Below are 25,499 nucleotides of genomic sequence, written 5' to 3'. Positions count from 1 at the left end.
GCTTGCCATTTTTCCAAGAGGTTGTTCTTAGCAAGTTGGATATATCCTCCTGTTGTCCAGCAAATTTACAATCATTTCTGCCAGAAACTTGAAAAATGATAGTTCGAATCTATACCAGCTCTTAGCTGGTATAGATTAGACTTTCTGTGGGCCAGAGATGCACATAATTTTATTAAGAGTGCCTTTTAATAAATTAGGTGCATCTGACTCCCAAGTACAGGCATCAAGAATGGCATATGAAAACCAGTCGTGATTAAAGGATGTATACTTCTATGGGTCACTGAGAGCAGATGTAATGAGAGAGTTTGTTAAAATAGGGTGCAGGGTACTACACAGAAAAAATTACTTAACCACCTCCCATCCGCACGTTGACTAAAATCGTCCGGGAGGTGGTTCTATATCTCTGAATGGACATTCCAGAACGTCCATTCAGAGATTGTAGCTGCATGCTAATCATGCAGCTGCAGATCGGGTTGCCCGCTGTCAGTGACAGCAGGGCAACCCTTATGCCTCATTCATACATCAGTGTTCGGTCAGTGATTTCCATCGGTGATTCTTTCCCTTCTACCTCATGTCTGTGGAGGCTCCACTTCTGGTTTTGGCTCACAAATCACTGATGGGAAATTACTGACCAAACACTGAAGTGTGAACGAGGCCTTAGAGAAGGCAGGAACAGTTCCCAGGTGTCCCTGCCTTCTAGATCGCTGTATACACAGCACTCACTGAGCGCTGTGTATACAGTGCAGGAAGAGCTATGCCAGAGGTCTTGTATGACCTTATGGGGGACGAAAAGTAGAAAATAAAATAAAATAGAGTGTTAAAATAAAAAAAGGTTTCACATGCAAAAAAATAAATAAATCCCCAAGTAAGGAATAAAAAAAAAGTTAAATAGAAACATTTTAATAAAATATTTGTTATTGCCGCGTCCGTGACGGTTGGCTCTATAAATATATCACATGATCCACCCAGTCCAAAAAAAGGCCATAAAAAAATTGTCAAAAACAGCCATTTTTGTCACCTTACATCACAAAAAGTGCAACACCAAGTGATCAAAAAGGCGTATGTACCACAAAATGGTACCAATAAAACTGTCACCTCATTCCGCAAAAAATGAGCCCCTACATAAGAAAATCGCTAAAAAATAAATAAAATAAACTATAGCTCTCAGAACATGGACACATTAAAACATTATTTTTTTGTTTAAAAAATGCTATTATTGTGTAAAGCTTAAATAAATAATTAAAAGTATACATATTAGTTATTGCCAGTTCCGTAATGACCTGCTCTATAAAAACTTCACATGACCTAACCCCTCAGGTTATAAAGTGTTATAATGAATGATCAAAAAATCATATGTACCCAAAAATAGTACCAATAAAACTGGCACCTTATCCCCTAGTTTCCAAAATGGGGACACTTTTTGGGAGTTTCTACTGTAAGGGCGCATCAGCGTGGCTTCAAATGGGACATGGCATCTAAAAACCAGTTCAGCAGAATCTGCCATCCAAAAACCATATGGTGCTCCTTTTCTTCTGCACCCTGCCGTGTGCCATACAGCAGTTTATGACCACATGTGGGGTGTTTCTGTAAACTGCAGAATCAGGGTAATAAATATTGAGTTTTGTTTGGATGTTAACCCTCGATGTATTAAAGAAAAAAAATGATTAAAATGGAAAATCTGCCAAAAAACTGAAATTTAAAAATTTGATCTCCATTTTCCTTTAATTCTTGTAGAACGCCTGAAGGGTTAGCAAAGTTTGTAAAACCAGTTTTAAGTAACTTGAGGGGTGTAGTTTCTACAATGGGGTCATTTATGGGGGTGTCCACTATGTAAGCCCCACAAAGTGATTTCAGACATGAACTGGTGCTTAAAAAAATCGGTTTTGGCAATTTTCAGAATTGCTTCTAAAATTCTAAGCCTTCTAACGTCCTAAAAAAATTAAATGACATTTCCAAAATGATGCCAACATAAATTAAAAATATGGGGAATGTTAGGTAATAAATATTTTATGAGGTATTGCTTTCTGTTTGAAAATTAGAGAAATAGAAATTTAAAAAATAGCGAATTTTTTTAAATTTTTTGGCAAATTTGGGATTTTTTCATAAATAAAGGTGAAATATATTGACTCAAATTTATGACTATCATGAAGTACAATGTGTCACGAGAAAACAATCTCTGAATGGCTTGGATAAGTAAGTGTTCCAAAGTTATTACCACATAGTGAGATGTCAGATTTGCAAAATTAGACCTAGTCAGGAAGGGGGCAAATGGCCCAGATGTGAAGTGGTTAATATTTGCCAAGTGCGGATTCTCATTGTTGGATCAGGGAATATATAGTTTTCCTAACTTTTACAACACATAAAGTCTCTGCATGATGTAATGTCTCTACTATGATCGCACTGTGAGAGCAGATATTTGCCAGATATCCACTGTGATAATATTCTTAGGATGCAAAATGGAGCACATAATTCTAAAGCCGTTCACACAGTTGGAAATCTAGAAAAATGGAAGAGAAGCTATTAAAGATTTGTTTGTTTTTCTAACACAAACACAATACTATTCTTTCCTATTATAAAGTAATGATTGTAACACAACTGATTTGCCAATATATTTTTCAAGAGCTACAGATTGAATGCTTATATCTATGAATGACATTCTATCATTGGTAGAAGAGGCTATTGAAGTGGAAGGCAGACATCACTGTTACTCCTTAAGGCTGGGTTCACACCTGAGCGTTTTACAGCGCGTTCCTACGCGCTGTAAAACGCTCAACAAGGAGAAACCAATGATTCCCTATGGGAATGGTTCACACTTGGGCGTTTTACAGCGCGTACGATCGCGCTGTAAAACGCCCGACGCTCCAAAAAGTACATGAGCGACTTTTGGGGCGTTTGTGGCCATAGGACACTGTAGTGAATCACACAAACGCGCGTCAAACGCGCGTTTACTATTACAAAAACGCGCATAAAAATGCGCGTCAAAAACGCGTGTAAAACGCGCGTTTGCGCAACGCTCAAGTGTGAACCCAGCCTAAGGAGATCCAGCTGTTGGCAAGTCTAGGACATGCTCCCTGGGAACAAGATATATATGTGTGGCATTTGCAAGTAATTGAAACTGACTTTTGTGACATTGTCCTTTACTAAATATTGCTAGATAAACTCTAACAAAGTAAAAATGCCCCACTAAGAATACTTTCCCTCATTCCACAGTATAGGGTATAAATGTCTTATCGCTGGGGGTCCCACATGATCATGAGATCAGATCCTAGAAGGTTTTAGCAACTACTTGCATTACCCATGTAATAAAAATTCAGGATGGATCATCTTATCATATAAATCTATGTTGTTCCATAACTCTATTATTCCTACTGGACGTTTATGAATGAATTGCCAGCAGTCTGCACTAAAGATTCATCTGGGTTTTACTAATTGAGGACGAGTATCTGCAGACCCTGACATTATCCAATCAGTGCTGCCAGTGTCAAACTGTGGAAAGCATAGTCTAATGTTCCCAGAGATAAAACAACTGAATATTTAGAGATTATACCATTCTGTACTTATTTCTCCTAGGAGAATTCGGTATAAACACCTAGTTACTGTCCTTTTGTAATGCAGTTTCTGTTACAAAATTGCTCCAATTGTGAAATATTTTAACCACTTCAGCCCCGCTAGGTGAAACCCCCTTCATGACCAGAGCACTTTTTACACTTCGGCACTACACTCCTTTCACCGTTTATCGCTCGGTCATGCACTCAAATGAATTTTACCTCCTTTTCTTCTCACTAATGGAGCTTTTATTTGGTGGTATTTTATTGCTGCTGACATTTTTCCTTTTTTTGTTATTAATCAAAATGTAACGATTTTTTTGCAAAAAAATGACATTTTTCCCTTTCAGCTGTAAAATTTTGCAAAAAAAACGACATCCATATATAAATTTTTCGCCAAATTTATTGTTCTACATGTCTTTGATAAAAAAAAAATGTTTGGGCAAAAAAAAATGGTTTGGGTAAAAGTTATAGCGTTTACAAACTATGGTACAAAAATGTGAATTTCCGCTTTTTGAAACAGCTCTGATTTTCTGAGCACCTGTCATGTTTCCTGAGGTTCTACAATGCCCAAACAGTAGAAAAACCCCACAAATGACCCCATTTCGGAAAGTAGACACCCTAAGGTATTCGCTGATGGGCATAGTGAGTTCATAGAACTTTTTATTTTTTGTCACAAGTTAGCGGAATATGATGATGATTTATTTTATTTTTATTTTTTCTTACAAAGTCTCATATTCCACTAACTTGCGACAAAAAATAAAAAATTCTAGGAACTCGCCATGCCCCTCACGGAATACCTTGGGGTGTCTTCTTTCCAAAATGGGGTCACTTGTGGCGTAGTTATACTGCCCTGGCAATTTAGGGGCCCAAATGTGTGAGAAGAACTTTGCAATCAAAATGTGTAAAAAATGACCGGTGAAATCCAAAAGGTGCACTTTGGAATATGTGCCCCTTTACCCACCTTGGCAGCAAAAAAGTGTGACACATCTGGTATCGCCGTACTCAGGAGAAGTTGGGGAATGTGTTTTGGGGTGCCATTTTACATATAACCATGCTGGGTGAGAGAAATATCTTGGCAAAAGACAACTTTTCCTATTTTTTTATACAAAGTTGGCATTTGACCAAGATATTTCTCTTACCCAGCATGGGTATATGTAAAATGACACCCCAAAACACATTCCCCAACTTCTCCTGAGTACGGCGATACCAGATGTGTGACACTTTTTTGCAGCCTAGATGCGCAAAGGGGCCCAAATTCCTTTTAGGAGGGCATTTTTAGACATTTGGATCCCAGACTTCTTCTCACACTTTCGGGCCCCTAAAAAGCCAGGGCAGTATAAATACCCCACATGTGACCCCACTTTGGAAAGAAGACACCCCAAGGTATTCAATGAGGGGCCTGGCGAGTTCCTAGAAATTTTTTATTTTTTGCATAAGTTAGAGGAAATAGATTTTTTTGTTTTTTTTCTCATAAAGTCTCACTTTCCGCTAACTTAGGACAAAAATTTCAATCTTTCATGGACTCAATATGCCCCTCAGCGAATACCTTGGGGTGTCTTCTTTCCGAAATGGGGTCACATGTGGGGTATTTATACTGCCCTGGCTTTTTAGGGGCCCTAAAGCGTGAGAAGAAGTCTGGAATATAAATGTCTAAAAATGTTTATGCATTTGGATTCCGTAAGGGGTATGGTGAGTTCTTGGGAGATTTTATTTTTTGACACAAGTTAGTAGAATATGAGACTTAGTAAGAAAAAACAAAAACAAAAAAAAAAATTCCGCTAACTTGTGCCAAAAAAAATGTCTGAATGGAGCCTTACAGGGGGGGGGGGGGGGTGATCAATGACAGGGGGGTGATCAATGACAGGGGGGTAATCACCCATATAGACTCCCGGATCACCCCCCTGTCATTGATCACCCCCCTGGTAAGGCTCCATTCAGACGTCCGTATAATTTTTACGGATCCATGGATCGGATCCGCAAAACACATGCGGACGTCTGAATGGAGCCTTACAGGGGGGTTATCAATGACAGGGGGTGATCAGGGTGATCACCCCCCTGTCACTGATCACCCCCCCTGTAAGGCTCCATTCAGACATCCGCATGATTTTTTACGGATCCATGGATACATGGATCGGATCCACAAAAAACATGCGGACGTCTGAATGGAGCCTTACAGGGGGGTTATCAATGACAGGGGTGGATCAGGGTGATCACCCCCCTGTCACTGATCACCCCCCCTGTAAGGCTCCATTCAGACATCCGCATGATTTTTTACGGATCCATGGATACATGGATCGGATCCACAAAAAACATGCGGACGTCTGAATGGAGCCTTACAGGGGGGTTATCAATGACAGGGGGTGATCAGAGTGATCAGGGTGATCTCCCCCCTGTCACTGATCACCCCCCCTGTAAGGCTCCATTCAGACATCCGCATGATTTTTTACGGATCCATGGATACATGGATCGGATCCACAAAAAACATGCGGACGTCTGAATGGAGCCTTACAGGGGGGTTATCAATGACAGGGGGTGATCAGGGTGATCACCCCCCTGTCACTGATCACCCCCCCTGTAAGGCTCCATTCAGACATCCGCATGATTTTTTACGGATCCATGGATACATGGATCGGATCCACAAAAAACATGCGGACGTCTGAATGGAGCCTTACAGGGGGGTTATCAATGACAGGGGGTGATCAGGGTGATCAGGGTGATCACCCCCCTGTCACTGATCACCCCCCCCTGTAAGGCTCCATTCAGACATCCGCATGATTTTTTACGGATCCATGGATACATGGATCGGATCCACAAAAAACATGCGGACGTCTGAATGGAGCCTTACAGGGGGGTTATCAATAACAGGGGGTGATCTGGGTGATCACCCCCCTGTCACTGATCACCACCCCTGTAAGGCTCCATTCAGACATCCGCATGATTTTTTACGGATCCATGGATACATGGATCGGATCCACAAAAAACATGCGGACGTCTGAATGGAGCCTTACAGGGGGGTTATCAATGACAGGGGGTGATCAGGGTGATCAGGGTGATCACCCCCCTGTCACTGATCACCCCCCCTGTAAGGCTCCATTCAGACATCCGCATGATTTTTTACGGATCCATGGATACATGGATCGGATCCACAAAAAACATGCGGACGTCTGAATGGAGCCTTACAGGGGGGTTATCAATTACAGGGGGTGATCAGGGTGATCACCCCCCTGTCACTGATCACCCCCCCTGTAAGGCTCCATTCAGACATCCGCATGATTTTTTACGGATCCATGGATACATGGATCGGATCCACAAAAAACATGCGGACGTCTGAATGGAGCCTTACAGGGGGGTTATCAATGACAGGGGGTGATCAGGGTGATCACCCCCCTGTCACTGATCACCCCCCCTGTAAGGCTCCATTCAGACATCCGCATGATTTTTTACGGATCCATGGATACATGGATCGGATCCACAAAAAACATGAAGACGTCTGAATGGAGCCTTACAGGGGGGTGATCAATGACAGGGGGGTGATCAGGGAGTGTATATGGGTGATCACCCGCCTGTCATTGATCACCCCCTGTAAGGCTCCATTCAGACGTCCGCATGTGTTTTGCGGATCCGATCCATGTATCCATGTATCCGTAAAAATCATGCGGACGTCTGAATGGAGCCTTACAGGGGGGTGATCAATGACAGGGGGTGATCAGGGAGTGTATATGGGTGATCACCCCCCTGTAAGGCTCCATTCAGACGTCCGCATGTGTTTTGCGGATCCGATCCATGTATCCATGGATCCGTAAAAATCATGCGGACGTCTGAATGGAGCCTTACAGGGGGGTGATCAATGACAGGGGGGTGATCAATGACAGGGGGTGATCAGGGAGTGTATATGGGTGATCACCCGCTGGTCATTGATCACCCCCCTGTAAGGCTCCATTTAGACGTCCGTATGCATTTTGCGGATCCGATCCATGTATCCGTGGATCCGTAAAAATCATACGGACGTCTGAACGGAGCCTGACAGGGGGGTGATCAATGACAGGGCGGTGATCAATGACAGGGGGGTGATCAGGGAGTTTATATGGGGTGATCATGGGTGATCAGGGGTTTATAAGGGGTTAATAAGTGACGGGGGGGGTGTGTAGTGTAGTGTAGTGTGGTGTTTGGTGCGACTGTACTGACCTACCTGAGTCCTCTGGTGGTCGATCCTAACAAAAGGGACCACCAGAGGACCAGGTAGGAGGTATATTAGACGCTGTTATGAAAACAGCGTCTAATATACCTGTTAGGGGTTAAAAAATTCGGATCTCCAGCCAGCCAGCGAACGATCGCCGCTGGCATGCTGGAGATCCACTCGCTTACCTTCCGTTCCTGTGAGCGCGCGCGCCTGTGTGCGCGCGTTCACAGGAAATCTCGCGTCTCGCGAGATGACGCATATATGCGTGACTGTGCGCCAGCCTGCCACCTCCGGAACGCACATGTGCGTTAGGCGGTCCGGAGGTGGTTAAGCAGTCATAGTTACAAGGAGAGAGCTGTAGCAGAAAGTACTTATCCAAAGTATTTGAAGTACTAAATGGGGAGAGCTCTGGATTAAAGATGAGCGAACCAGTTTGCACTGAATTGAGTTCGGTTCGAACTTTGCAATTTTCCAGATGACAAACAAACCCAAATCTTTTCAGGTTAATTTCAGACTAATACGTTAAAATGGCATGTAGCGCAATTTTACTACTCGTGTCAGCTGGAAAAAGCACTAGGGAGGAAGAAGAAGGGTGCTCACATGACTCTGAGAGGAAGTAGGGGTGAAGATTTGCCCTGATTGGCTCCCAGGCAGATAGACAGCCTGGATGAGCCAATCAGTGCTTCAGCAGGCAGGGAGGTGCCATAGCAGAATGAGCAGAACAACATTCTGTGCTGGGCTGTGAATGTGGGTGGTTGATAGTGATGATCGAGCACCAAAGTATTCGGGTGTTCGGCCCGAACACATTGCTATATTCGTGTGCTCGGCCAAGCACCTGAGTATAATGGAAGTCAATGGGAGACAACCAGGCACCCCCTGCTCTGAAGAGTGGAGGGTGCGTAGTCCATTACAAAAGGTCAGAAAGTGACAAAAATGGATCGGGAATAGTGTTGAGCGCGAATATTCGAATTGCAATTTTTTTTCTCGAATATCGCAACTTCGAGATTTCGCGAATATTTAGAATATTGTTCTATATATTCGCAAAATCGAATATTCATTTTTTTTTTTTATTGTTATATTTTTTTCTTTCCCACTTCCCTAAAGTTGTTCTTACCTGTCCTTTGGATTCCTGGCTTCCTAGCTGCTCCAGTCAGTGCCCGTTGCCGCTTCTGCCGACTTCCGTGCTCATGGAGCGTCCCCATCACCATGGGAACGTCTCCATATACTAGAATGTACTGTCGGATTTGAGAATTACGTTGAAATAGCAATCCGATTAATTCAAGTTATAATAATCGAATTGCGATTTCAACTTAACACTGCTATATTCCATATTCGTTAATTATAGCCTAATATGGAATATAGCAGTGCTAAGTTGAAATCGCAATCCGATTAATTCAAGTTATAATAATCGAATTGCGATTTCAACTTAACACTCCTATATTCCATATTCGTTAATTCTAGCCTAATATGGAATATAGCAGTGCTAATTTAGCTAAGTTGAAATCGCAATCCGATTAATTCAAATTATAATAATCGAATTGCGTATATTCTTATTATTGCTCTAACTTCGTCTTTTAGAATATTCGTAATATTCTAAAAGACGAAGTTAGAGCAATATTACGAATATTCTAAAAGACGAAGTTAGAGCAATATTCCGAAATTTCGTAGAATACACATAGATTGTAATTTAGCTAATATACTGCTATAGTAATTTTTTTAATAGTTACATATTTTACAAAACAAGTTCAGAAGAGGCAAAAAAATTAGAGAAAAAAAAAGGATTAAAGCACTATATTAGCTAAATTACAATCTTTATGTGTATTTTACGAAATTTTGTAATATTGCTCTAACTTCGTCTTTTAGAATATTCGTAATATTCTAAAAGACGAAGTTAGAGCAACATTACGAAATTTCGTAAAATACACATATTAGCCTAGCCATAGTCAATTAGTCATAGGAACATTGCCTTATACTATTAAAAGAAAAAATCGCAATACGCGATTAATTAAATCGCATATTATTTGCGATAATTGGAATAATTACGAATATTCGATTTAGACGAATATAACACGAATATTCAATCGAATATTCGTGAAATATTGCAAAATCGAATATGGCACCTCCTGCTCATCACTAATCAGGAACACCATGGGGACGATGTCTGGATTCATCTTGGACTCCCAGGTCGCTGCTGGGAACCATGTTGTTCGAGTTGTGCGGCACTTTTACAGACTGACAAAAATACACGCAAAACCCTCCCAAAGTTTACAGGAAAAATTGTTACAATAAAATTACAAGCAAGAGGCACTCTGAAACAGCCTGTATATCACATAAAGGAGGGCCTCATTCACATTGTGGTATAATTGTTCAGGTAGTGAGACTCTTACACTCATAAAGCCTATGCACTAAGTGAAAGGCCTGCCAAAAATTACAAAGAATCGGCACTCCAAACACCCTTTGTTACTCATAAAGGAGGGCATCATACACACCATTGAAAAATTATGATTGATGGCCTGCTGGTTACCATCAAAAACATTTGGAGCAAGGGCCTGCTCCAAATCGAAGGAAGGCAGGAGGCACGTGACAATTACCCACTCCAGACTCGGGGAGGTAGTGACGATAAATAACAATACAGGACTCTTAAGATGCTCTGTTATTGGATTGAGTAATAAAAAAAAAAAGTATTTTGGATGAGGAAATGTTATAAAGGAGAGGCCCTGCTGCCGCTTTGTTGCCTCTAGATAACTTCTGCCTGATCACATGTCCCCCGTGATGCCCACGATCCATTTGGATATCTTCCCTATTAACTTTCGATGTTCTTTTATGCGCCTACCATGGTGATCATGGGGAATAAGGGTTCCATGCCAGAAAGGGAGCCTGATAAACTTCTACGGCTACTACTTCAAAGCAAGGTATCATGAGTTGTGGGCCTGAAGGTGAGCTGACCTTGTTAAACATTATATGCTAGTGCCTGTGGGTGTGCTGACCCTTTAAAACATTTTATGAGATGGCCTGTAGCTGAGCTGACCCTCTAAAAAGTTCTATGCAAGGGCCTGAATGTGAGCTGAGCCTGTAAAAGATTTGAGTTGCGGGCCTGCAGGTGAGCTGAACTAGTAAAATATTTTAGATGTGGGCCTGCTGGTGAGCTGAGGTGGAACCAACAAACCCAACTTGAATTTTATGGCTGCATTAATATGCAGGTGACCATGATACAGCATCACAGATTGCTTAGAAAGATGCAGATAGAAACAATCTGTGGCCTTAGTCTTTTATCCAGACTCTGTCATTGTGCCACTATGTGGCCTCCTCATGCTGCCATCTCTACACCATGTCACCTTGCCACTCATTTTTATCACCATGCTGCTGCGGCTTAAAGGCCTTATAGTGATCACCAGGCCCACAATCTAATTAAGGTTTTATGCACAAAACCAAAGTAAAAAATCGCTTTTATAGGAAAAATTGATTGAAAACATTCTTTCCTAACACTGCAAATAATGCCTAGATTTTCTTTGCAAAAAACAAATAAAACAGATATTTGTAACATTCTTTCCTGTAAATTTACTTGTATATAAAGTGCAAGTGCTGCCAAAACTTACAAGGAAGAGGCACTCCGATACACCTGTATATCACATAAAGGAGGGTCTCATTCAGATTGAGTTGCGGGCCTGCAGGTGAGCTGACCCTGTAAAACATTATATGTGAGGGCCTGCTGCTGAGCTGACCCTCTAAAACATTAGGGGCGAGGGCCTGCTGCTGAACTGACCATCTAAAACACTAAGGGCTGTTTCACACGAGCAGATGCCATGCGTGACATCCGCTGCATGAATGACAGCCAAGACCCGATGTGGATAGCAGAAGCACGGAGCATTAACCTGATTGATAATGCTCCATGCCTCTCTGTGATCTCTTTACTACGAAATCACAGTAACAACTTTATCTCACTGTGATTTCATAGTAAAGAGATCACAGAGAGGCACAGAGCATTATCAATCAGGTTAATGCTCCATGCTTCTGCTGTCCGCATCGGGTCTTGGCTGTCAGTCACGCAGCGGAAGTCACACACGGCATCCGCTCGTGTGAAACAGCCCTAAGGGCGAGGACCTGATGCTGAGTTGACCCTCTAAAACATTAGGAGCAAGGCCTGCAGTTGAGCTGACCCTATTAAAAAAAATTGAGTGGTGGGAATATATACAATCTGGATGAGGAGGAGAAGAAAACAAGATTCAACCATATACCGTATTTTTCGCACTATAAGACGCACCTGCCCATAAGACGCACCTGGTTTTAGAGGGTGAAAATAGGAAAAAAAAAAATTTGGACAAAAGGTGTGTCAAAACTTTTAATAAAATAACAGACCAATATTTTAACAATGTAAACATTAACAGTAGTAACCAGCAGCATTAATAACCATCATTATTGACTTAAATGTCCAGGTACAGTACTCCTCTATTCATCAGGGAACCCCAAAAACTCCTCATCACTACTGTCCAGGTTAATCGCACTTTGTGGCTCAGTATCACTAGTATCGCTGCCTTCAGATTCGTCGTACAGCATATTGTCCTCAGTGCCATCCAAGGCATTGCTAATGCCACACTTTTTAAAGGATCTGACGACGATTTCCTCGTTAACTGCCTGCCATGATGTTTTCACCCACTCACAGACTTGGGTGATGGTGGGCCTCTTCATCCGTCCAGTGGGAGTCAGGTCATGGTTCCCGGCTGCCATCCACTTGTTCCATTCCTCCCTCATGAACACTTTAAATGGCTTATTAATGGAAACATCCAGAGGTTGTAGCTGGCTGGTAAGCCCCCCAGGAATTACCGCTAGATGGGTGTTCACTTCCTTAAATCTTGTTTTTGTGGATTCGGTGATATGTGCCCTAAACTGGTCAAGCACTAGTAGGGCAGGTTTCTTCAGAAGTACTCCAGTGCGTTTGGACCACACCTTTTCGATCCATACTTTCATGCCATTTTCGTCCATCCACCCTTTGTCGTGAACATGGACAATCACTCCTCGTGGGATCACCTCTTTTGGCATGGTCTTCCTTTTAAAAATCAGCATTGGTGGCAGTTTGGTGCCATCTGCGCAGCAGGACAAGACAACTGTGTAATGCGTTTTCTCGTGTCCAGAGGTCTTCACAGTTATGGTTTTTGCGCCTCTCACATCGATGGTCCTATTCGATGGAACATCGAAGGTTAACGGAACTTCACCCATGTTCCCAATCTGGCCTATTTCATAGCCATGTTTCTTTCTTGAGTCCAGCACAAATTTATGAAAAGAAAGAATCTTGGACTCATATTCTTTGGGCATTTTTTGGGCAATTCTTGTTTTGGTGCGCATAGCAAGGCCACATCTCCTCATGAATCTGTAGCACCATGATGCCGATCCAGTGAAGTCGTCAATGCCTTTCTCTGCAGCAAGACGTTTGGCTTCATAGATGATCATTTTTGTGGATACTGAGAAGCCGTTGTTCCTGTGACATGTGATCCACTCTTTCATGTCCACGTCTAGCTGTGGCCACTTTGCAGCACATCCACGAAGAGTGCGTTTACTTTTCTCCGCTTTCTCCAACCGATCCTCTTGTTTCCTCCATGCACGAATCATCTTTTCAGTTGGAGGTGGCCCAAAATGTCTCTCTGCTGCCCTGTTTCCATGCTCTTTGGCGTACTTTATCACCTCTAGTTTAAAAGGAATTTTATAAGAAAGCCTTTTCTGCTTTGACATCGCTCAGAAATGTACGGTACAATATGCAGCAGGAGACTACCGTAATTTTCTGCAATAGAATACAGTAATGGAAGAACTGTTAGCACTACAATTATGGGGGTACTGTAGCTAAGAACATCAGTGGATGACAATGTTAAGGGGGGGGGGATCTGCCACTAACACAATGTTATGGGGGAGATATGCTGCTGACATACGGTACCGTACTTATTGGGAAAGGGGGGGGGGGGATCCAATGACACTTTAAGGCGTCATGCAGACATCCATGGAGCATGGTCCGTGAAATCCCGTCCTGCTGAGTGCACGAAGGGCAGGGCGTCATAGCAACCAATGACGCCATGCGCTTCGTGCACTCAGCAGGACGGCAGGCTGGGATATTATGGACAGTGCTCCACGGATGTCTGCATGATGCCTTAATAAGGGGGTCACTTTATTAGGAGTGAGCTCACTTTATTAGGAGTGAGCTCACTTTATTAGGAGTGAGCTCACTTTATTAGGAATGAGCTCACTTTATTAGGAGTGAGCTCACTTTATTAGGAGTGAGCTCACTTTATTACCGTAGGAGTTGGGGCACTTTATTAGGAGTGGGGGCACTTTATTAGGAGGGGGGGCACTTTATTAGGAGGGGGGCACTTTATTAGGAGGGGGGGCACTTTATTAGGAGGGGGGCTGTCAAGTTTGGTGTTATGCACATTTCCTTCCCCCCACTTCACATTGAAAATGCTGAAAGACATCCCTAAGGAATCCCAGTGTTAATAAAGTGCCACCCATAATAATAAAGTGGTGTGCCCTGCCAGAAAGACATCCCTAAGGACACCACTGTTAATAAAGTGCCCACTTTATTAGGAGGTGGGCACTTTATTAACAGTGGGGTCCTTAGGGATGTCTTTCTGGCAGGGCACACCACTTTATTATTATGGGTGGCACTTTATTAACACTGGGATTCCTTAGGGATAAAGTGGGGGGAAGGAAGTTGGCAAAACACTGCAGGCATTAACAAGTCATACCGATCCTCCAGCGATCCTCTGACGACTGAGCGCAGTGAAGACTGAGACGAGGGGCGGAGCAGACTTCCCTGTCACACATGCCAGCTCCGCCCCTTGTCTTCCCGCTCCTGCTGCGCTCCATTTCCTCCGTCATAACAAGCTGTTTGGCCGGCCGGTCCCTACAACCCAGCAGTTACTGAGGCCGGCCGGCCCATACCAGACCCTCTATGCCACCATCTGCTGCGGATCGCAGCATCGGACTCCCGCACCGCCACCTGCCACTCACCGCCCGCCGCCCGCTGCCCGCCGGACATGTGAGCGCTGCCAGGGCTGCAAGCGCTACAGGTACAGTCCGCACAGTAAAATATAAGCGCCGGATATGTTTTTTTTACCCCAGGTTTCACCTATATTCACCCTATAAGACGCACTAACTTTTCCCCCCCATTTTGGGGGGGAAAAAAGTGCGTCTTATAGGGCGAAAAATACGGTACTCTTTTTTTTGTGGTTGAAAAGGTGCATGGGAATACACTACAGTAGATTGAGTACATTATAAATTATAGATTGAAATTGCCTTTATGTTCATCATCAGCTCAGCTGTCCTCTGGAGTTGAGAAGTCATGGGCAATCCAGGCCTTGTTCATTTTTATCTGAGTCAACCTGTCAGCATTGCCTGTGGACAAGCGGATGCGCTTATCTGTTATAATGCCACCAGCACCAATAAATATACGCTCAGACAAAACGCTGGCGCCATGGCAGGCCAGCACCTCCAAGGCGTAGAGCGCAAGTTCATGCCACGTGTCCAGCTTGTAGTTGTAAGGCACTGAGGGATCATTTAGGATGCTGACACGGTCTGCTATGTATTCCTTCACCATCTTCCAAAACATTTTCCTCCTTGGCCACACTTCAGGGTGAGGTTGCTGGCGGGGTGTCATGAAAGTGTCCCATGCCTTGGAGAGTGTTGCCCTGCCTTTGTTGGAACTGCTGTGTGTTCCCCTTGTCTTCCTTCTTGGGTTGCCTAAGGAAGTATGGACTCTCCCGCCAGAGTTGTCAGACGGAAAATTTTTGAGCACTCTCTCAACAAGTACCTTCTGGTATTGCACCGTTTTACTCATCCTCTCCACCACAGAAATGAGAGATGAGAAGTTCTCTTTGTAGCGGGGGTCGAGAAGGGTGAACACCCAGTAAATCTAAAATGCATATAATGTGAGGCTCACTGGAAAGGCAGCCTAACATGAAGTCAGCGTGCCAGAGTACCAACAGGCAAGACGTCGATGTTGACATCAGGATGACTCTCCATATCCTCCTCCTCTTCTGCCCATCCACGCTGAACAGATGGAATTAAAGTTCCATGGGTACTACCCTCTGTAGCAGAGGCAACTGTCTCCAGCTCCTCCTCCTCCTCCTTCTCATGGTCCAATTTGTGCTGAGAAGACGAACTGAGGGTGGGCTGGCTATCACCCTGTGTAATGTCCTCCCCCATTTCCTCGTCTACCACATTCAGAGCGTCGTCCCTAATTGTGAGCAGCAATCGTTTGAGTAGACACAGCAGTGGGATGGTTATGCTGATAATAGCGTTATCACCACTAACCATCTGTGTAGATTCATCAAAGTTTTTTAAAACCTCACAGAGGTCTGATATCAATGCCCACTCTTCAATTGTGAATAGTGGCAGTTGACTCAAAAGGCGACGATCATGTTGCAGCTGGTATTCCACGACTGCCCTCTACTGCTCACAAAGCCTTGACAACATGTGGACCGTAGAGTTCCAGTGCATGCTCACGTCGCACAACAGTCGGCGAGTTGAAAGCAGCAAGTGCTGTTGCAGAGTTGACAGACTGGCTGAAACTGTGGATGACTTGCTGAAATGGGCACACACGCGGCGCGCCTTCACTAGTAGCTCTGGCAAATTGGGGTAGGTTTTGATAAACTGATGAACCACTAAGTTTAAGATGTGGGCTAGGAATGGGATGTGTGTCAGGTTCACGAGCTCAAAAGCCGCCACCAAGTTACAGCCATTGTCAGACAACCATTCCTGGTTGTAGGTTGAGTGGCGAGAACCACAGCTCCCTTATACCCTGCCACAGCTCTGCGGAGGTGTGCTGTTTGTCCCCTAAACAGATCAACTTCAGCACGGCCTGTTGATGCTTACCCACAGCAGTGCTACACTGCTTCCAGCTAGCAACTGATGGCTGACTTCTGCTGGAGGTGGAAGTGGAGGAGGAGGCAGAGGAGCATGAGAAGTGGGGGTTCGAGCCAGTAATATAGCTGCTGGCAGAGACCCTGATGGACGTAGGGCCCGCAATTCTGGGCGTGGGTAGCACCTGTGCCATCCCAGGGTATGACTCACTCCCGGCCTCCACAACATTCACCCAGTGTGCGGTCAGGGAAATGTAGCGTCCATGGCCACCACCACTTGTCCATGTGTCCGTGGTTAAGTGGACCTTCCCAGTAACTGCAATGGTCAGGACACAGGTGATGTTCTGGGACACATGCTGGTTAAAGGCGGGCAAGGTACACTGTGAAAAATAGTGGCGGCTGGGGACTGCGTACCGAGGGACGGCTGCAGACATCAGGCTGTGGAAGGCCTCAGTGTCCACAAGCCTAAATGGCAACATTTTAAGGGCCAGTAATTTCGAAAGTTGCGCATTTGGTGCTATGGCCTGTCGGTGGGTATTTGCGCTTGCGTTCAAATAACTGTGTTATGGACATTTGGACGCTGCGCTGGGACAGGGAAGTGTATGTTGTTGCTGATGATTCATGCAAAGGTCCAGGTGCAGGGCGAGGGGCATCCGGGCCTGCACCTTCGACAGGGGATTGGCCAGCAGTGCGTAACACAGGGGAAGAGGAGGCAGTGGTGTGACCCGCAGACCCAGATTGTGGACCCAAACATTCAGCCCACTTGTTAGGGTGCTTGGATGCCATGTGGCGGATCATGCTGGTGGTGGTGGTGAGGTTGCTAGTGTTCACACCCTAGCTCATTTTGGTACGGCACAGATTGCAAACTGCCACTATTTTGTCGTCTGCACTTTCCTAAAAAAAGCGCCAAACTGCAGAATGCCTACACCTTGGCTAGGTAGATTTACGCATGGGGGTGGTCTGTGTAACAGTTGCGGGCCTTTTTGGTGTGGACCGACTTCTCCCTTTTGCAACCCCACTGCCTCTTCTAGCCTGTTGTGGTGCTGCGGATCCCTCCCTCTCTGTACTGCTGTCCTCGCTCGGCTTTTCACCTTCACATGTTGGGTCAGTGACCTCATCATCAACTTTCCACTTTCTCACTCTGCTCATCCTTCTGACTTGACCTAACCACAACCTCAGTGATTGACAACTGTGTCTTATCATCCACCTCGTGAACGAATGATTGCCGTTCACCACAGTCATCTTCTTGAGACTGTGAAGGCTCGAGGTTGGGAATCAGGGCACAATATTCTCGGGTCCCTCTTCAAGCATGCTGGGCACGAGGGCCAAATGTAATAGTGGCGCTGGAAAGAGCTCCTCGGAATATCAGAGTGTGGGATCACTCGTTTGGCAAGCCTCTCCATTGTGGTAGGAAGGATGATCAGAGTGAGGATTCGGTTGACCAGACTCTTGGCTACAGAGACTGGGCTTGGTGGAAGAAAGGGTGGTGCTTAACCGACAAGAAGCATTATCTTCAGCAATCCAACCAACCAACTGTTCGCACTGGTCCGACTTGGACAGTGTTGTCCTGCGCCGCCCAGCTAAGTTGGACATGAAGCTGGGTACAGTTGATTATTATTATTTTTTCTGGTGCACTGGCAGCAGGCACAGTTTCATTGTGCCCAGGGCCACGGCCTCTGTGCGCACTATTAGCATCACACCCTCTTTCTCGTCCAATAGTGCTCGCCTTCTTCATATTAATGGTTTTGTCACTAGATGTGACACAGATTGTTTTACAGTCCGCTAAAGACTGTTTTCTGATGCAGGAGAGTATATGTCACAAAAACACACAGGCTATGGACACTATATTAGGCCCAGATTTTTTTAATTTACTCTAAATAAACCATTTTTGGATGGCGTACTGTATATGTCACAGAACACCACAGAATATGGACACTATTTTAGCCCAGATTATTGGAATCTGCGGTACAGACACTGTTTCTGATGTAGTTTATATCTATATTTATATTTTCCCCTATATCTAGGCCTGACATCCACACAAGGTATTGAAGCGCAGATCACAAAATTTGCGGATTACACCGTTGACAGAAAAAAATGTGGATTATGGGAGAAAAATTATTTTCACTAATATTCTTCCTATCTCTGCCCCTGACACACAGAAGGTATTGCTGCACAGATGTCACAAGTCACTGCAGACACCTTCCATATAGCAAAATAATCACTATTTTGAAAAGTATATAAAAAAAATTCAAGTGCAACTTTGCACAATGAAATTGCTGCCACCACACACACAATAGTCCTTAAAAGTACTTTTGGGTCTTTGAAACATTTTTGAATTGAATAAATTGCGATGACAAACTCCCTAAACTGCGATGACAAACTCCCTACACTTCCTAAGCGCATCGCTCCCTGACTCGCAATGAGCCAAACCCGCGTCATAGGGTGCTATATAGCACCCGATGACGCGTTCAAGCCAGCCAATCACTGTAATGCCAGCAGCCAACATGGCTACTGGCATTACAGTGATGGCAGTACTTACCTGTATGTTTATTGGCTGCTTAGCAGCCGCAAAACGTGCGGGAAGGAGTCTCGAGCATGGTGCTCGAGCACATGTGGTACTCGGCCGAGTACCTCCATGTACCGAGCATAGCGATGCTTGAGCTGAACACATTTTTCACCCAGGCAACCTCCTTGATATGAGCATCAGAGCAATTAATGCTCGATGCTCTCCTTTGCCGTGCACTTAATCACACTGGGCTAAAGCTGTTTTTGGAGATCCAGTGACATACTGGGCTCTCCAGTGGTAAGCTAGGCGGAGGTTTCCGCCTATCAGTGAGCCCGGTGACATCACCAGAACTAGGGCATCTAGGGCAGCGCTAAAGCCCGCCCATTAGTGCCGGTGACACCACTGGTAACACTGCTGGGCAGAAACCACTACCTAACAGTGTAAAAAATATAAACAAACAGCACTTGCCCTGCGCGATACAGTGTAGGGCAAGGGAGAGCATCTGCACTCATATCAAGGGGCTGCCTGGGTTAAAATGGGGATATGTCCCAGTTCAGAACTGACCCCTTTAACTGTAGCAATCAATGTCAGACAGCTGCTGCCAAAGCTAGTAAGATTATAGAATGCATCAAAAGGGGCATAGGTGCACATCATGGGAAAATTGTCCTGTCACTTTACAAATCACTAGTAACACTGCACATGAAGTATTATGTGCAATTCTGGGCTCTTATGCAGTGATTGCCAGTTCGCAATGTTCGCCGCCGAACACATGCGATCTGCCATCTTTATTCCCAAGTCCGGCGATGCAGAGGTAAGTCCTTACCTGTGCCTGGGCCGCTCGCCGCTCTGAAACACATGCGGTCACCGGGGGCAGGCAGTTCCAAGAACAGCCTTCATCGGTAAGGACTTACCTCTGCATCGCCGGACTTGGGAATAAAGATGCCAGATCGCATGTGTTCGTCGGCGAACACTGCGAACTGGCCCTCACTGCTTTTATGTTAAAAAAAAGACAGTGCTAGAGAGGGTACAAAAGAGAGCAACTGAAGTAATAACTGGAATGGGTGGACTGCAGTACCCAAAAAGATTATCAAAATTAGGGTTATTTAGTTTAGAAAAAAAGATGTATTAATATATCAGGGGTGAGTACAGAGATCTCTCCCATTATCTTTTTATATCTCTATTTTATATATGTATATAGTCTACATTTGCTTACCGAAATGTATCTTTCCTTGAGTCCAAAGGCAGCACACACAAAGGGTTAATGTCTTGCTCCTCCTGTCTAGGACAGAAGATCAATCATTAGTAAATCAGACTAATTAACCCCCTATAAAGTGCACACCCACTAGGCAGACGTGTTTTTTTCCAAGCAATGTCTTTTTCAGGGAGGGCTATATGTGCTGCCTTTGGACTCAAAGAAATATACATTTCAGTAAGCAAATTTAGACTTATATTGTTTTGTAAAGCTGCATGGAGAAGACCATGTAGCGGCCCTGCATATTTGATCCAATGCCTCCCCCCCCCGTCCCTTTTCTCTGCCAAAGCAACCAAGTGGACCAAATTGAGTGTGCTGTAGCTCCACCTAATAACTGGAGTACTTGACATTTAGAAGCAGACTTTAAAAGATTTCTTAATCCAAGCAGTGTAGGATTGCTGGCTTTTATACTTCTCTATAACAGCCTGAGAGGCCGCCGGACTAAAAAGTTGGACATGCAGGCTTTCGCTGTGCACTGCTGTGCTGCGCCGGAGCTCCGCCTTGTCCCCATTATATTCAAATAGCGAAAGGACGGATCCGACAGGGTGAACAGCCTGTCGGATCCGCTTGTCTGTGATGACACTGTAGTGTCCCACTAGGTAGGAGTGGGCACTACACAAGGGTCAATTGGGTAGCGTGTTACTTCTGCTCACAAGGGACAGTGATATTGTATTGATCTATGCATTTAATGTATTTTCCAATGTGTTTTTACATGTATGGTTCCCCCTGTTATATGCTTATCAGGCCTAGTTGGGTGTAATTTAACATTCCAGACACTAGAGGGAGATAGGGAGCCCCTAGTATAAATGTCCAGGCCCAGACAGGGAGGGGTTAGGTCATAGTCAGGAGTCTGTGAAGACAGAAGTGAGAAGGCGCCAGCCCAGGATATGCTGAGAGCCTCCTCCTGACATGCAGCTAGATAGTCCTTGTTCCTAGCTGCACCAGGAGGCTAGAAGGAACAGCTTGCCTGGAGACCGAGTGTATTCCAGGGGACTAGAAGAGTTACCTTGTCAGCCTGAAGCTCCTGAGGCTAAGGATAGCTCAGTTGAGATACCCCAGTAGTAGGAGAGCACCTCCTGGGAGAAACTTGCAGCCACCTTTCCCATCCAGCAGTGAAGACAGCTAGGAAAAGAAGGTATTGTAACCTAGTCAAGTGCCAATACTGGAGGAAGGATTTTATACCAAGGATTTAAGCCAGCAATTAGGCATCCGGGCCTTGGAATCCAGCCAGCTAGAATAGCTATGGGGATAGAGCAGCATTGCACTGCAAAGCATTAACTGTATACCCTCCAAGTATCTTGCAAGATAGAAACCTGCTGTTACACAAACTTGCTGTGTATTTGGAACTGTAAGGGACTGCATTATCTTCTGTAACTGTATGTACAAAGTTGGACTGTTTTCATCAAGTAAAGCAACGTTTGGTTCATCAACTGTGTACTCATTTAATCCTCCTGCAAACCGGTGTGCCACCGTCACAGGCACTGGCGTCACGATCCTTAAAGGGACCTTACCTAAGGCACTCAAAAAACCTACAACATCCAGGGCACCTCACACACCATCAGGCCTGGTCCCTATCTACAGAGTGTGCCCCAGAGGAACTAGTGTCTGCCTCTCCTTTCACTGTTGCATGCCTGCCCAGGGTTCTCCTCAGAAAAGTGAGTAACCCTCGATTGCCCATACCGTGACCTCACTGTCGCTAATACCCTGCAGGTCTGGCGTGCTGCAACACCCCCTGCCGTGCTAAACACACGTTCAGATAATACACCTGCTGCAGGGCAGGCCAGCACCTCCAAGGTGTAAAGGGCAAGCTCAGGCCACCTCCTCATCCTCCAGAACTGTGCCCTGGCTGGACAATTGTGTACCTTGGGTTTGTGGGTGCAGGAACCCACCCTCGGAGCCTCTTGGGAATGACTGGCCGGAAATCATAAGAAATTATCCCTCTTCCTCCTCCTCCTGTGTAACATCCTCTTCCATCATCGCCAGGAGCGTTTTTTCAAGGAGGCATAGAAGTGGGATAGTAATGCTGAGAAAGGCGTTATCGGCACTGCGTTATCGGCACTGGCCATGTTGGTGGAGTACACAGGTCTCGCATGGAGTGTCAGTCATTGATGGTGAAGTGGTGCTGTTCCGCCGAGCGACTCACCCGTGTGTGCTGCAACTGAAACTCCACTATCGCCTGCTGCTGCTCGCACAGTCTGGCGAGCATGTGCAAGGTGGAGTTCCACCTTGTGGGCATGTCGCATATGAGGCACTGAGCGGGAAGGCCGAAGTTACGCTGCAGCACTGACAGGCGAGCAGCAGCAGGGTGAGTACGCCGAAAGCTCGCACAGGCGGCTTGCACTTTATGCAGCAGCACTGACATGTCGGGGTAATTATTAAGGAATCTCTGCACCGCCAAATTCAGCACATGCGACAGGCAAGGGATGTGCGTCAAACCGGCTAGTCCCAGAGCTGCTACGAGATTTCGCCCATTATCGCACACCACCAGGCCGGGCTTGAGGCTGACTGGCACAAACCACTCATTCGTCTGTTGTTCAAGGCCGGTCCATAGCTCCTGCGCGGTGTGGGGTTTGTTCCCCAAACAGATAAGTTAAAACTGCCTGCTGTTGTTTACCCCAGGCTGTGCTGAAGTTGGTGGTGAAGGTGTTACGCTCACCGGATGAGGAGCTAGTAAAGGATGAGGAAGCAGAGTAGGAGGAGGAAGCAACAAGAGGCAAACTGAAGCGCCCTGCAATTCTCGGTGGTGGAAGGAAATGCGCCAAACTGCTATCCACCTCAGGCCCAGCCGCCACTGCATTTACCCAGTGTGCTGTTATGGAGAAATAACGGCCCTGACCATGCTTACTGGTCCACGTATCCGTAGTCAGGTGCACCTTGCCACAGATGGCGTTGCACAGTGCACACCTGATTTTGTCCCCTACTTGGTTGTGAAGGGAAGGGATGACTTGCCTTGTAAAGTAGTGGCAGCTGGGCACGACGTACTGTGGGACAGCCACCGCCATAAGGCCTTTAAAACTATCTGTCTCCACCAAAAGTGTGTTTTTCAAACCCCAGAAAATGATGGGTGAATTTCTAGCCTAAATTGCACACTGACTAATCAAGATGTTATAGATTGCAAAAATTGTGTTTTTTTGGGTAAAGAAATATGAAAGCTGTATATATTACACTTGAATTTAACACTTGCAGATCTGGAAAATACTGTTTTTTGAAGAAAAAAAAGTGTGTTTTTCAAACCCCAGAAAATGATGGGTGTATGTCTACCTTAAATTGGGGGGGGGGGGGGGGGGGAGGTGTGTTTTTCAAACCACAGAAAATGCTGGGTGTATTTCTAGCTTAAATTGCACACTGACTAATCCAGATGTTGTAGATTGCCCAAAAATGTCTTTTTTTGATAACACAATATGAAAGCTGTATATATTAAACTTGAATTTAACACTTGCAGATCTGAAAAATACAGTTTAAAAAAAAAAATGTGTTTTTAAAACCCCAGAAAATGATTGGTGTATTTCTACCTTAAATTGCACACTGACTAATCCAGATGTTGCAGTTTGCCCCCCAAAAATGGTCATTTGCAATGTCCCAAAAGCTCAGATGCAGTGCTGGTGCACTGAACATGCATAAAATGGCCACCGCCGCCCACCTAACTAACAGAATTATAAAAGTAATTTTTTTGGGGTCAATGGCCTAAGGGCAGGGTAAAATGATTGTGTCCTGCACCCACACAACTATTTCTAGGTAGATCGCTGAGTTAGATTCTGTCCTATTCTCTCCCTGAAATCACAAGTCCAGCAGCATCCTCTCCCTACACTAGTAACAGTAGAGTGACGTGCAGCACTAAGTGACTGAAGCTTATATAGAGCCTGGGTCCCATGCTGCTCTGGCCTATCACAGCCATGCCATTAGTAAGCATGGCTGTGATGGCCTCTTGGGGCAAGTAGTATGACGCTTGTTGATTGGCTGCTGTGCAGCCTTTCAAAAAGCGCCAAGAAAGCGCCGAACACCGAACCCGAACTTTTACGGAAATGTTCGGGTTCGGGTTCGGGTCAGGGGTCAAAAAATCCTAAAGTTCGATACAAACCCTATTAGCAACCATACTGGCCTTCACAGCAGCAGGAGCCTCTTTATGTGTGGGCTTCATTGTCCTAGACAGAAGAAAAAAACACATCTGCCTAGTGGGTGTGCACTTCTTTATAGGGGGGTTAATTAGTCTGATTTACTAATGATTTATCTTCTGTCCTAGAATTTGAGTTTTTTTTTTTACATTTTTCCATGTCACTATTTATACTTTTCACACTGGACACTAAGTTTAACAGGCCATCATTTCCTGTCCTATGCAAGTACATTTCCTGTAGCTGTTATCATTAGCACCCAGGCAGAATTAGAATGGCAACCATCACCTTTGTATGGGAAACACTGGATCACAGTACTGTAGGTGATATCACAGCTCATCAGCTCCTTTCTGAACTCTGCACAGGTCACAGAGGATGTCTAGAAAACTCTGTCACAGAAGTCAATGCAGTCCTCTCCTGACCATTGTGTCTATTGCTCATGAAACTGCTCTCAAAAGGGATTCTTTACCATACTTTAGGCCTGGTGGCCAGTGTGAAAACTGCAGGATTATATAGAGTTTTTTTATATAGTGACATGGCAAATTAAAAACCTTATCAAAAATTCTACAAAAAATGTTTAAAGGGAGTCTGTCACTTACTTTGAGTGTTTTAGACCGCTCACATCACATTATAGCACAGTTGACCAACTTAAAAATAGTACCTTTATTGCGGTCTAAAATGCTCAAAGTAGGTGATAGACTCCCTTTAACATAAAAAATGTCTGATGACACATTCCCTTTAGTTAGATTTAATATTGTATTCAAAATAAACATGTTCTTTTGAATAAAATTTGGGATTTGAGTAGCAAATTGATGTTGATTACATGTATCCTATTGAATTCAGCATACAGAGATGTCTTTAATAGTGTTGAGCGCGTATATTCAAATAACAATATTTTTTTTGCAAATATCGCAACTTCGAGAATTCACTAATATTTTGAATATAGTGCTATGTATTCGCTATATCGAATAGTCCTCACTGCTTCTTGCTTGTGGGCCAATGAGTCATTGGCCCACAAGCAACTTAAGCAGGAAGGAATCATGTTTTCATATGGATCTTTT

The sequence above is a fragment of the Bufo gargarizans genome, chromosome 6, assembly GCF_014858855.1.
Source record: "Bufo gargarizans isolate SCDJY-AF-19 chromosome 6, ASM1485885v1, whole genome shotgun sequence".
Lineage (NCBI taxonomy): Eukaryota > Metazoa > Chordata > Amphibia > Anura > Bufonidae > Bufo > Bufo gargarizans.
The sequence above is the reverse complement of the archived record's forward strand: the minus strand, read 5'-3'. Positions refer to the sequence as shown.